Source organism: Panicum hallii, chromosome 9 (genome assembly GCF_002211085.1).
Source record: "Panicum hallii strain FIL2 chromosome 9, PHallii_v3.1, whole genome shotgun sequence".
Taxonomy (NCBI): domain Eukaryota; kingdom Viridiplantae; phylum Streptophyta; class Magnoliopsida; order Poales; family Poaceae; genus Panicum; species Panicum hallii.
The window spans coordinates 24,552,557-24,565,921 of NC_038050.1; the positions used below are offsets into that span (position 1 = coordinate 24,552,557).

Below are 13,365 nucleotides of genomic sequence, written 5' to 3' on the forward strand. Positions count from 1 at the left end.
TCGGTTGCTAAGAGCAAGTACTATGGTGCAGCCAGCTGCTGGCTGCAAGTTCCTTCCATGTCACTTCCAGCCAGCAGTTAAGTCTTCTCATACAATGGACTGACTATTAAAGTGACTATAAATTAAATACACAAGAACTTAATGCTTGTATTGTATTTAGATTCATTGCGCAGCATATCCTTGTGGCCATCCATCAAACAAACATAGTAGTATGAAAGACACATGCTCATCCAACTTTTAAGATACAACCAAAATAGATGAAATTCTGCAGCATAATTATTTCATAGAGTACTAGGTAGCAGGTTATGTTGAAGCAATATTGCTCACATAACCAAATGACACGTACCATGACACACATCTAAGCACTACATAAGTTTTATGAATTAGAAATTGGATCAAGTACTGCCAAATTGGTTCTCAAGCAAATAAGTTACTAAATAATGATCTAAATGACAAGAGGTGCACTCCAAATATGTAGCTTCTGCTCATCAGCAAGAAGTACCACTAGCGGAGTCCACATCATGGAAAGGACCTGAAATAAAAATACATGTATTAGATATCATGTTGATAAGAAAAAAGGAATAGAAACACACATGCAGTAGTAGTATACCATGGTCAATTTTGAAGGGTATGTTTAAACTTATCATAAATATGTTCAATCAAATTGAGCTGGGTAAGTTGTGGACGAGCACGGATAGCAGCTTTTCTGCGCAGCACATCAGCAAAACATACATTACCACCAACATTAACTTCAGGAGGTAGAACAAATGCTGTCCCTGGAGTTTGATTCAGGTTAATATGAATGGTGTCATCATCCTTCTCATCTTCAACTATCATATTATGGAGAATCACACATGCTAGCATGATCCTAGCGATACTCTTTCGCTTCCATAACGCGCAGGATGACAAACAATGGAAAAACGGGACTGCAATACCCCAAAAGCACGTTCCACATCTTTCCTCTCTCCTTCTTGGAACTTGGCAAACAACTTGTGCTTATCTGATTGTGGAAGTGGTATAGTCTTCATGAATGCAACCCATTCTGGGTATATACCATCAGCAAGGTAGTAACATGTGCTATACCAATTCCCATTGACAGAAAACTGAACCTGAGGAGCTTCCCCTTTCAAAGCATCAAAAAAAAGTGGGGACTGGTTCAGCACGTTGAGGTCATTGTTTGACCTAGCAATTCCAAAGAAAGCATGCCAAATATGGAGATCCTTGGAAGCAGCAGCTTCTAAGATCATAGTTGGTACTCCATAGTCACCTCTAGTGAACTGCCCCCTCCATGATAAGGGGCACTTCTCCCATCGCCAATGCATACAATCGATTGATCCAAGCATTCCAGGGAAGCCACGCGCCTCATTGACTTGAAGTATATGCTCAAGATCCTGTCGTGTGGGGCATCGCATTTACTTCCCCCCAAACACCTCAATAATCCCTTGTGCAAACTTATCCAAACACTCCAATGCAGTACTCTTCCCAATCTTCAAGTACTCATCAAGGGCATCTGCAGGGGTGCCATATGCTAACATGCTCATGGCTGCTGTACACTTTTGAAGTGGTGAAAGACCTATTCGACCAACACAATCTTCCCTAAGAGTGAAAAAAGGAGACCACTGACCAAGAGCATCAACAATATGATTGAAGAGCCTTTTGTTCATACGAAATCTTGTACGGAACATACTCTCAGGGTAGAGTGGCTCTTCAGCGAAGTAGTCCTCCACAAGGCGCTGATGAGCAGCAGCATGATCCCTTCGGATGCTCTTTCTTGGACCAAAACATCGCTTCAACGTCTGGGCTGAGAGGGAAGTCTTGATCTTCAATGACAACCCACTAGGAAAGGAGTCTAAGCAGCGCTGCTCAGTAGCATACTGCTCAAGGATCTTGGAAGGGGCTAGTTCGGATTCATATGAGTATGTGGACGAATCCGACATGGTTGACAGGTTGAGAAGGAAGATGAGATTGCAGGGAAGGAGAAAGAGTGTTTCTGTTTGAGCAGGAAGATGAGAAGGAAGATGTTTTATAGATGAGACGTAAGTCAATTATTATTCTAAATAAATGTAACTGCATTGTAGTTATGTAATCTTGACTGAATCAGCATAAACTAAATTAACAATCCACAAAATCAGCAAAGTCTAGCACAGAATTTGCAATGCACAATTTTAGCAAAGACTAAATTAATTGCACCACAGAATTTCCCAATGATCAATTTTAGCAAAGACTAAATTAACTGCAGCACAGAATTTTGCAACGCACAATTTCAACAAAGACTAAATTAATTACACTATAGAATTTTCCAATAAAATTCTGTTTGAGCAGTGCAGTACCTTAGTTTCCAAATAGCTTCTCCCGTAGACACTTCAATGCTAAAACATGTTCAGGCATCCCAGTTGCATCTTGTTTCAGCAACTCTCGATATGTTTCTAGCATGCCCGACTCCTTATTCTCCTTTGCTGCAAGATATGCAGGCTTTCTAGCTTTAAGGTTGTCACTGGAGACATGTTTTTGTGCCTCTAACATCTCTTTGCGGCCTTCATTTGCTTTATTCTGTGCCCCTACAAAAGGATGAAGTTCATCTTCAATATCTATTATACAAGCTTGATCCTTTCTTTTCCATTTCTGCTGCTCCTTAGCTTTCTTGCCACCAATTGGCCGTTCATCAACAACATTATTCAGAGAGAAATGCTCTCCAAAGTCCTCCTGAAATTTTCTCTTGTCTGGCTCTAAATCTTCAAGACGTTCTATATAGGCATCCTATTTCGGCTCCTTGCATAGAACCTCCCAGCAGTGTTTAAACATAAATGGACCATCATTTTTGCATTCATCTCCATAGAGTTTTACTGCCCTGTCCATTAAGTTCACATCAGATTCACCACTAGCCCACATGGCATTAGCTTCCTTCCAGCTAGCACAAAACCATGCAACTCTTTTCTTAATTCTCCCAAAATGATCCTTGACTTGCTTGAGTTGCCTTGCCCTGCTTTTAGGAACTGCATTGTTGTATGCAGCGGTAACACTCTTCCAATATTGATCATTCTTCTTGTAATTTGACTGGATTGGATCTTTTGAATTATTCAACCATGCACCATCTAAATAAGTACCAATACAGGGATAAGAATAGTGCTATATATGTTAAACATGAAATTTATTACACAAGCAAAAATACATTACCAGTACAAGATCTTCCTCTTTTGTCCATGTCAAGCGCTTCTCAGTCCTACTACCGCAATTTGTGTCATCAACGACATCAATTGGCTGTGATGAACTTGCCTTGCTCATGTATTGTGCAGTGCTTGATGCATTTTGCTTCAAAAAATTAACAAAACCACCTGGTGGATGCGAATCCACCCCCCTGTATAAGACATCGCCGTTCAATTGATCTACTAATTCAAGGAACAATAACAACAATGAAACAGAGAAGGTAGGGGCAGGTTATATACCATGATTGCATGTTTAGATCCTCGGCAACTGAGGCTCCAACACCGGTAGGTGCCCACCAAGGGAGTTGAGTCGTTGTTGAGCCTACCATGCCTGGTTGTTGCAATCCGTTGTGCAAGTTGAACCCAGCGGACAATGCCATGGGCTTTGGTAGCGGACATGGTTGGCACCAAGCTCCTGGACTAACCATGGAAGGGATGGCAGGGGGCTAACCTGCCTGACCTCCAACAGGAGGAACGGCCGGAGGTGGTGGTGCCGAGGTCCACTTGGACTGCCGGTTCATCTCACGAAGATCCTCTGACTGCTGTGTGCTAGGGTTTGGGAGGGTGGGGATTGGGGACGATTTAGCACGATTGGGGCCATTATGCTTCGATTTGGCGCGCGAGGAGCCGATTTGGTGCGCGGGGAATCGATTTGGCGGGAGGAGAAGGGCTAATTTGGGTGGGAATCAGTGATGGAGCACAGGATCAGGGAGGAAGAAGAGGCGCCGGTCTCGCGCCTGCAGCTGGCTGGGAGCGGGCTTTTTTCAGTCACTGGCTCCGTTCTCTCTCTGCCTCCGTGGGAAGTCCACGTTAGATGAAGCTGACGTGTTCAGGCGTTTCGCCTTGCCATCAAGTGGGGCCCAATAGGGGCGCATCCTAGGGTTTAGGGATGACCTCCACCACGTCCTGATCGTCCTCTACCCTCTCATATACCTCCATAGCCACCACAAATAGATTGTATTTTGTTTAGATCAAGTTTAGCTCTCGCTACTTGATGTTAAACGCGCGTGCTGGATCAGCCGCTCGTCTTCCTATCTTTGGAACCCCACCTTATTGGAGATTGAGTTGAAACATTCATTTACATCTAATAATTCGGTACTTTCTCTACTTTTTCTTGCTAGTTCTTTGATTGCATGTAGGACGAGTGCCCTAGTGCACACCCGATTTATAAGAACATAAATCGAGCAATCATATATGCGCCAGGATCAAGTCACGCATATATACAACAGAATCATCAAGATATCACAACACGTATCTCGAAATAAAAGCATATAAATTATAAATGAATATCTTTATTACAACTAAATTAAGAATCAGTTCAAGGAATGCGGAAGCATAAAATAAATACATGAAGAATACGGCGCCATAGGGACGTCGGCTGGGAGACAACGCTTAGAAATCGTCGAGTCCGCTGATGTAGTTCTCCACGTCGCCTGGTACTGAGCAGCAGTCGAAGATATCCCAGAGAGAACAGAAGAGTAGAGAAGGCAAGTGTGAGTACACAGCTTGTACTCAACAAGTATAACACGATTTATGAGGCTCTAGGGTTAGCTGACTCAACTGCATTAGCTTTTAGTCTTGGCAAATTTTATTAAAGCTAATTACTACAAGTGGACGAATTACCATAACCCAAGTTATATAATAACTAATCAAGATTAACCATGAGTCTACTAAGAACCAAGCCAAACCACCAAAGGTAAACACCTGCTAATCAGACGGAGGATCTGGGCCGCTCATGACCATGAGCACGGCTAGTATACCAGTTTTACACTCTCGAGAGATTGCACAACTTTACCCACAAGTCGTGAGCTATGCTAGTTGTTCATCACACTTTCTTAGGTGAGATGACTAGCAAGCACACTATGAGACCATTACAAAGGATCACGTTAGTAAGGTGTAACCGCTAAGGTTTCTGGATCAGCAATGATGGGACCCACCTCACGGGGGTACAAGCACACAGCACAGACCAAGCCGGAGGAGCAGGGACCATTGAAGCTTACCACCCCTCTTGCCCCGCAGGTAAGTTACTCTCAAACCAAAATAACCTAGTTAGTAAGTCAAGACCGTCCCATTCCAGTCTTGTGGCTGCGCGGTTGTCCCAGGTTGTCGCTCTATGAACCGGTCCTTATGGAGAGTGGCCAACCAAGCACTAAGCACCGTGCTGGCCCCCTAAACCATATTTCTAACAAAAACATATTTTAAGGAGACGTGAGCCGCTCAAGCACACGGCACAGAGGGCCACTCACAGAATTAAGTTGCATATAACCATTAATCAAATTAATTAAAAAGGACCGAGGTGTGTGAGAGCGAAGCACCTAGCACAACTAACCAAAATGCAACCCAAGGTATATATATAAAGGATAAAGTGGCTAGGAAATCCTTGTAGGCATACAATATTAAAATGCAGTATGAAATTGTATTTAAAAGTGATAGGATATTCATGTTATACTTGCCTTCCTCAAAGTTCTCCTGCTGCTGCTCAAACTGCTCTGCCGAGAGGGGCTCCTGGTACTCGTCCAAAGGCTCAGCGTCTACTCACGATCGCAATGCCAAAACATAGTCCAACACATACACATACATACAAACAAGGACAAAAGATAAGAAACAGTACAACATTACATAAAAATAGCACACTAAACTATGGTAGAACTATTCTACGCGTTACAACGATCGCGTGAGTGCAAAAACCATCTAAAAGGAGCTAAGACGTGAAATCTAGGGCAAAAACAAGGTCCAGGGGCCTTTCTGTAAGAAAATAGGAGATTCTAAGGGGTTCTGAGCAAAAACCAAAGACCTAAACATAATTAAAGGCTAGATCTGGGGTCTAACTTGCTAAAGCTCATGGCTAGGATTGCAGGCACTAATTCCAGGAAGCTCAGGGGCCTAAAACACAAAAATAGGACCCATCTGCAAATATTTCTGAATGGCACAGGAGTGCGGGTTGATTCCAGGAAAACCTGAGGGCTCTTTAGCAAAAAGGTCAGGCTGAAACGGTATGCTCTAATTAGGGCTGTTGGATCGGGATCTATCGGTACGAATCAAAAGGGGGGGTGGGGATCACGGGCCGGCGGCGGCGATTGCTCGCCGGAGGTGGCTTCCGCGGTGGCGCCTCGCCGGCGTTAGGCAAACTTGGCCGTCCGGGCTTCATCTGGGACGAGGTCAAGCCCTGGAGGTAGAGCACAACACGGTGAACTCATCTAGGCGCTCAAGAAGGCTAATTAGGGCTCGGGTCGGTGCTTCCCACGGCGAGGGCGGCGCTAGCTCACGGCATCGGGGAAAACCCGCTCGTGCAGAGGGAAAGGAAAAGGGGAAAGGGGCACGGCGCGGTCCTTACCACTCCAAGATGCTAAGACGGTGGTTACAGGCCGAAGATTGGTGGTATCGGGGTCGAATCGCGGCGGTGCAAGGTGGATCGGCAGCGGCGCACCCTCGGCTCCAAGCGACAGCACGGCGGCGCAAGAGTACAGGGGGAGTTGGGGGATGCAGTGGCAGCCGAGGGAGAGCGCGAGGAATGGCTGCGGCCAAGAAAAAGGGTAGGGCGGCCTCGGCGTGCGGGTCGCCCGAGCAACGAAGCTCCCGCTTCTCACGGGTCGTTGCGGCCCGTCGCAATCCGAGCGCGGCGCGCTTCTAGAAGGATCCAGGCGGGGTGGGACCAACGTGCGGCTCAGGGGAGGGGGCCCAGGGGCGCGGCGGAGCGGGGCCACGACCAGCGACGGGCGGCCGGGCCAGCGGGGAAAGGAACAGAGGAGGGGGAAAAGAGAAAGGGGAAGAAGAAGCTGACGCGCGGGCCCTGGCTGGCAGCGGGAGAAAGGGAGGGGAGATAGGCGCAGCTCGGGCTGAGAAAAGAATGGGCCGGCCGTGGCCCATGCGGAAAGGAGAGATGGGCCTCGGGGTCAGCTTGGGCCAGGGAAAAGAGAGAGAGGAGAGGGAGCCCGCGAGAGAGAGAGAGAGAGAGGTGGTTTTGGGCCGGCTGCTGGGCTCTTTCCTTTTCTTCTTCTTTTCTTTTTCTTTTCCACACTCAAACTATTCAAATAATTCTATTTGAATTCTAATAAATTTGAATTCAAACCCTATACACTCAACACAATTAAAACAATGCTCCAGCATGAATGCGCAAACAAGTTGATCCTATAATAAATTTTTATTTTCTTGTGTTATAAAATTACATTAAATGCCGGATAAATTAGAGAAAGCCCTGGAAATTTTATGTGAGCCAAAATAAATTCATTAAAATTTGGGAAAATTACATTAGGGTGTTACAAACCTACCCGCCTTACAGGAATCTCATCCCGAGATTCGAATAGGCTATCTAGCAAAGAGATCGGGATATGTCTGCCTTAGCTCATCTTCTCGCTCCCAGGTAGCCTCGTCCTCCGTGGGGTGACTCCACTGAACACGGCACATCTTGATCTTCTTGTTCCTAGTAACTCTCTCAGACGTCTCCAGAATCTTCACCGGATGCTCGGTGTAGGTCAGATCCTCCTGCACATCTAACCCCTCTATCGGTGCCTGTTCTTCTGGTACCCTCAGGCACTTCTTCAGCTGAGACACATGAAACACATCATGTATCCCGAGAGATTCGGAGGCAACTCCAAATGATATGCCACCTCACCCTTCCGTTCCAACACCTTGAACGGACCAATGTATCGAGGGGCTAGCTTCCCTCTCACATTAAACCTGCGGATGCCTCTCATCGGCGAGACTTTCAGATACACATGATCACCCACTGCAAAGGTCAGATCTCGACGACGAATATCCGCATAACTCTTCTATCGAGTCTGTGCGACCCTCAGGTTCTCTCGTACCTGCTGCACCAGCTGTTCTGCCTCCTCAACAATATCCGGACCAAATACCTGCCTCTCGCCAATCTGATCCCAATACAGCGGAGTTCTGCACTTCCGACCGTACAAGGCCTCGAAAGGAGATTTCTTCATACTAGCCTGATAGCTGTTGTTGTATGAAAACTCTGCATATGGCAGGCATTTATCCTAGCTGGTACCATACTGAATAGCACAGGCTCGAAGCATATCCTCCAACACTTGGTTGGTTCTCTCTGTCTGCCCATCTGTCTGAGGATGATAAGCAGTGCTGAAACGCAGCTTCGTATCCAACGAATCATGCAACTTCTCCCAGAACCGTGAGGTGAACTGAGATCCTCGGTCAGTTATGATCTTCTTCGGAACTCCATGCAGACAGACGATCCTGGAGATGTACAACTCCGCAAGTCTAGAACTAGAGTAAGTAGTGTTTACCGGAATGAAGTGGGCAACCTTCGTCAACCGATCCACTACTACCCATATGGAGTTGTACCCTTTCTGAGTACGAGGCAATCCCACAATGAAGTCCATGGTGGTCTCCTCCCATTTCCACTCTGGAATCTTCAATGGCTGCAATAGACCTGCTAGCCTCTGATGCTCTGCCTTGACACGCTGACAAGTGTCACAGATAGCCACGTACTCCGCAACGGAACGCTTCATTTCATACCACCAGAATCGTTCCTTGAGATCATAATACATCTTCGTGCTGCCCGGATGAATGGAATATGCCGTATCATGAGCCTCACTCAAGATCAGCTTCCTGAGATCTCCTACATCCGGCACACATATCCGACCCTTGTACCACAAGGTACCCTGATCATCCTCTCTGAAATGGGGAGCCTTGCCAATCTTGAGCAGTTCACGGATCTCCTGCAGCTTCTTATCTTCTTTCTGATGCTGCCTGATCTCTGCCTCTAGTGTGGGTTCTGCCTCGAATGATGCGCTCGAGGTGTGATGCAAGAAACCCAGACTCAACTGCTCAAACTCCTCGCATAACTCCTTAGGCATCTGAAAAGCCACGGCCATGTTAACATAGCTCTTCCTGCTCAGAGCATCTGCTACAACATTGGCCTTGCCCGGATGATAGTGAATCTCCAGGTCGTAATCCTTGACCAACTCTAGCCATCTTCTCTGCCGCATGTTCAGCTCATTCTAAGTGAAAATGTACTTGAGGCTCCTGTGATCAGTGTAAATATCACACCTCTACCCAAACAAGTAATGCCTCCATATCTTCAGAGCATGCACAACTGCGGCTAACTCCAGATCATGAGTGGGATAATTCAGCTCGTGCCGGCGCAACTACCGCGAGGCATAAGCGATAACTCTGCCGTCGTGCATCAGGACGCAACCAAGACCATCTCTCGAAGCATCACAATATACTGTGAACCTCTTGCTCTGGTCTGGCAGAGTAAGGACTGGCGCCATAGTTAACCTCTTCTTCAGCTCCTCGAAGGCCTTCTGACGCTCATCAGTCCAAGAGAAATCCACACCCTTCTCTAACAAAGAAGTCAAAGGCTTTGCAATCTTGGAGAAATTCTCAATGAACCTCCAATAATATCCTGCTAAGCCCAGAAAAGAGCGAACTTCCTTCATTGTCTGCGGTACCACCCAGTCAAGCACATCCTTCACCTTTCCAGGGTCCACAGCAATACCTCCCTTTGAGATGATATGACCGAGGAATGCGACCTCGTCAATCCAGAATTCGCACTTGCTGAGCTTGGCATACAACTTGTGCTCTCTGAGCCTCTGCAACACAAGCCTCAGATGTTTCTCATGCTCTGCCTCTGACTTGGAATATACCAGGATATCATCAATGAATATCACCACAAAGGTGTCCAGATAATCCATGAAAACCTTGTTCATCAGATGCATGAAGAAGGCCGGAGCATTGGTCAAGCCAAAGGACATGACCGTATACTCGTATAGCCCAAACTTGCAGGTGAATGCCGTCTTCGGAACATCCTCGGAATGAATCTTCAGCTGGTGATAACCCGAACGTAGATCAATCTTCGAGAATACACAAGCACCCTGAAGCTGATCAAAGAGATCCTCAATACGAGGCAATGGATGCTTGTTATTGATGGTGACTGCATTCAGATCCCGATAATCAACGCACATCCTCTTCGCGCCATCCTTCTTCTCTACAAGCAATACAGGAAAAGCCCAAGGAGAGAAACTACGACGGATATAACCCTTGGCTAGCAACTCATCGACAGTCTTCTTAACTTCCTCATGCTCAACAGGTGCCATACGATAGGGCCGCTTAGCAATAGGAGTTGTGCCAGGCAAGAGATCAATGGAAAACTCAATGTCGCGATCAGGCGGCATACCTGGCAAATCATCCGGAAAGACATTCGGGAATTCAGACACCATGCGAATACCATCCGTGGGTCTAGCCTCCATCTGACAAAGAATTCCGGAAGGTTCCGAAGCACTGACTGTGACCTCCTGTCCATCCGGTGCCGACAAGTGGACAGTCCTGTGAGCACAATCAATCTTGACACCCCATCTAACAAGGGTCTCCATTCCCAAGATCACATCGATACCCTTGGTGTCTAGCACCATCAGATTAGCACTGAACTCTACCCCCCTTATGACAACACTGACTCTGGGGCAGAAGATATGAGACCTCAACTGCCATCCCGGTGAAGATACTAACATGCCCCTCTTCAGTGTGCTAGTATGAATGCCATGATGCTCAACAAAAGACCGAGTAATGAAGAAATGCCTATCACCAGTATCAAAAAGCACTGTAGCAAGGTGAGTATTGACCATGAACGTACCAATAACCATGTTGGGAGCCTCGGCCGCTGACTCGGCCGTCACGTGGTTCAACTGCCCTGGGATGGCGCCTTGGGCTGAGCTGGGCGCCCCTGCTGTCCCGACTGCGCCTTCCGAGGACAGACGTTGGCGTAGTGTCCCGGCTCGCCACAGTGAAAGCACACCCGTGGGAGTGCTGGAGCCTGCTGCCTGGCAGGAGAAGTAGGCACTCCCTGCCGCGGAGCTGGTGGAGCCGGTGGAGCAGAGCGTGCCGGAGGCGTTGGAAGCCTTTGGCCCTGTCCTACCTGCTGCTACTGCTGAGGACGAGGCGGGTACTGCTGCTGTCGCTGCTGGTACTGCTGGACCTGCCTCTGGTGCTGCTGCTGCTGCTGCAGGTACTGGTACCGAGGCCGGGTGTTACTGCCAGACGCAGTAGGAGCCATCTTCCTCTTCTTGTCCTCAATCTCCCGGCGCTTGCGCTCGGTGTTGAGGGCAGCGTCAACCAGCTGGTTGAAGTTGTCGAAGCGGTGGTTCATGAGCGCGTACTCCAGGTGGTCATCCAGTCCCTCCCTGAAGTGCTCCTACTTATCGCCGTCATTGGCGACCTCAGCGGGGGCGTAGCGAGCGAGCTGGAGGAAACGGTCACGGTACTCGGTCACCGTCATAGCTCCCTGAAACGACAATCACCGGAAAAGAGTATGGAATTTACTCAGCATTTCTTATAACAAGGGTGGGTTTGAGCTCAAAAAGAAATTGCGGAAAGATTTTACTCAAATTTACCTGCTTGAGCGCAAGGAACTCCTTGTGCTTCATCTTCATCACTCCAGCAGGGATGTGGTGGTGCCTGAAACGCTCCCGGAACTAGGCCCAAGTGAGGGCGTCGCGGTCCCGAGCTGGGTAGGACTCCCACCAATCGAGAGCTGAGCCTTGCAGCTGCCCTGCTGCGTACAGGACTCGCTCTCTGTCGTCGCACTGAGCGACATCCAACTGGCGCTCCACCGAACGAAGCCAGTCGTCAGCCTGGAGTGGATCAGCCGCATGAGAGAACGTCGGCGGGTGACCCCTTAGGAAGTCCGCACGCCTGTCGTGGGGCTGCTGCGGTGGAGGAGGTGGCGGCTGAGGTGGATCTGCTGCAGAGTCTGAACAGTGTTGTTCAGAGTGGCCATCATCTGCATCGAGAGCTGGAAGAACTGCTCCGGAGTCAGAGGTGGAGGCATCGGCAGCGGCTGGTCGGTACTCTGGTTGTTCTGCCCCTACTGGCCAGAACCGGTGCCGGTGCTCCTGGTGTTCACCATCTGTTTGCAGCAGAACAACATTCATAAGAGATAGATGTTGTACAACTTCCGGAAAGGAAGCTCCGACAAGATAAAAATAGAGAGAAAAGAATGCACAGTTTTACCCCCAACGTTCTAACTCAATTTTGATTATTTAATTCAGGTTTGTATTAAAATCGATTTGCATGAGCAAGTTTAACTTCTAAACTATGCAATCAACCAAAAATCCAAATCAAACATTTTGCACAAGCACAAACATTCAATATTCAAACGTTAGCCGAGTTTATCACTCCACTCGACTAAAACAAACAGGCGCTCTAGCGTATTTTTGCAAAGGCATCCTAGACTTATGAGGACGGTCAGAAAATTGCAGGCCACGTCTACTGAAATTATCCGACTAATTCTCAGAAAATGCAGAGAGGGTTAGCAAACTCGAGGTTTAGAGCTCAAGGAATAGAAGCAGAAATGAATGTTTGAGTTTTGCGGAAGCAAGGCAAGCGAAAGGAAATCCCTAAACTCGACCATTCCTATCTAGGCTTCATCCTACAGTCGACACAGCTCTGATACCAATTCTGTCACACCCGATTTATAAGAACATAAATCGAGCAATCATATATGCGCCAGGATCAAGTCACGTATATATACAACAGAATCATCAAGATATCACAACACGTAACTCGAAATAAAAACATATAAATTATAAATGAATATCTTTATTACAACTGAATTAAGAATCAGTTCAAGGAATGCGGAAGCGTAAAATAAATACATGAAGAATAGGGCGCCACAGGGACGTCGGCTGGGAGACAACGCCTAGAAATCGTCGAGTCCGCTGATGTAGTTCTCCACGTCGCCTGGTACTGAGCAGCAGTCGAAGATATCCCAGAGAGAACAGAAGAGTAGAGAAGGCAAGTGTGAGTACACAGCTTGTACTCAACAAGTATAACACGATTTATGAGGCTCTAGGGTTACCTGACTCAACTGCATTAACTTTTAGTCTTGGCTAATTTTATTAAAGCTAATTACTACAAGTGGACGAATTACCATAACCCAAGTTATATAATAATTAATCAAGATTAACCATGAGTCTACTAAGAACCAAGCCAAACCACCAAAGGTAAACACCCGCTAATCAAATGGAGGATCTGGGCTGCTCATGACCGTGAGCACGGCTAGTATACCAGTTTTACACTCTCGAGAGATTGCACAACTTTACCCACAAGTCGTGAGCTATGCTAGTTGTTCATCACACTTCCTTAGGTGAGATGACTAGCAAGCACACCATGAGACCGTTACAAAGGATCATGTTGG

At 47.2% G+C, this 13,365-nt stretch overlaps 1 pseudogene; it reads right to left on the reverse strand.

The window, feature by feature from the left end:
• Positions 1-615: 615 nt before the first annotated feature.
• Positions 616-13,365, reverse strand: part of LOC112872959 — a 93,992-nt pseudogene continuing 81,242 nt past the window's right edge.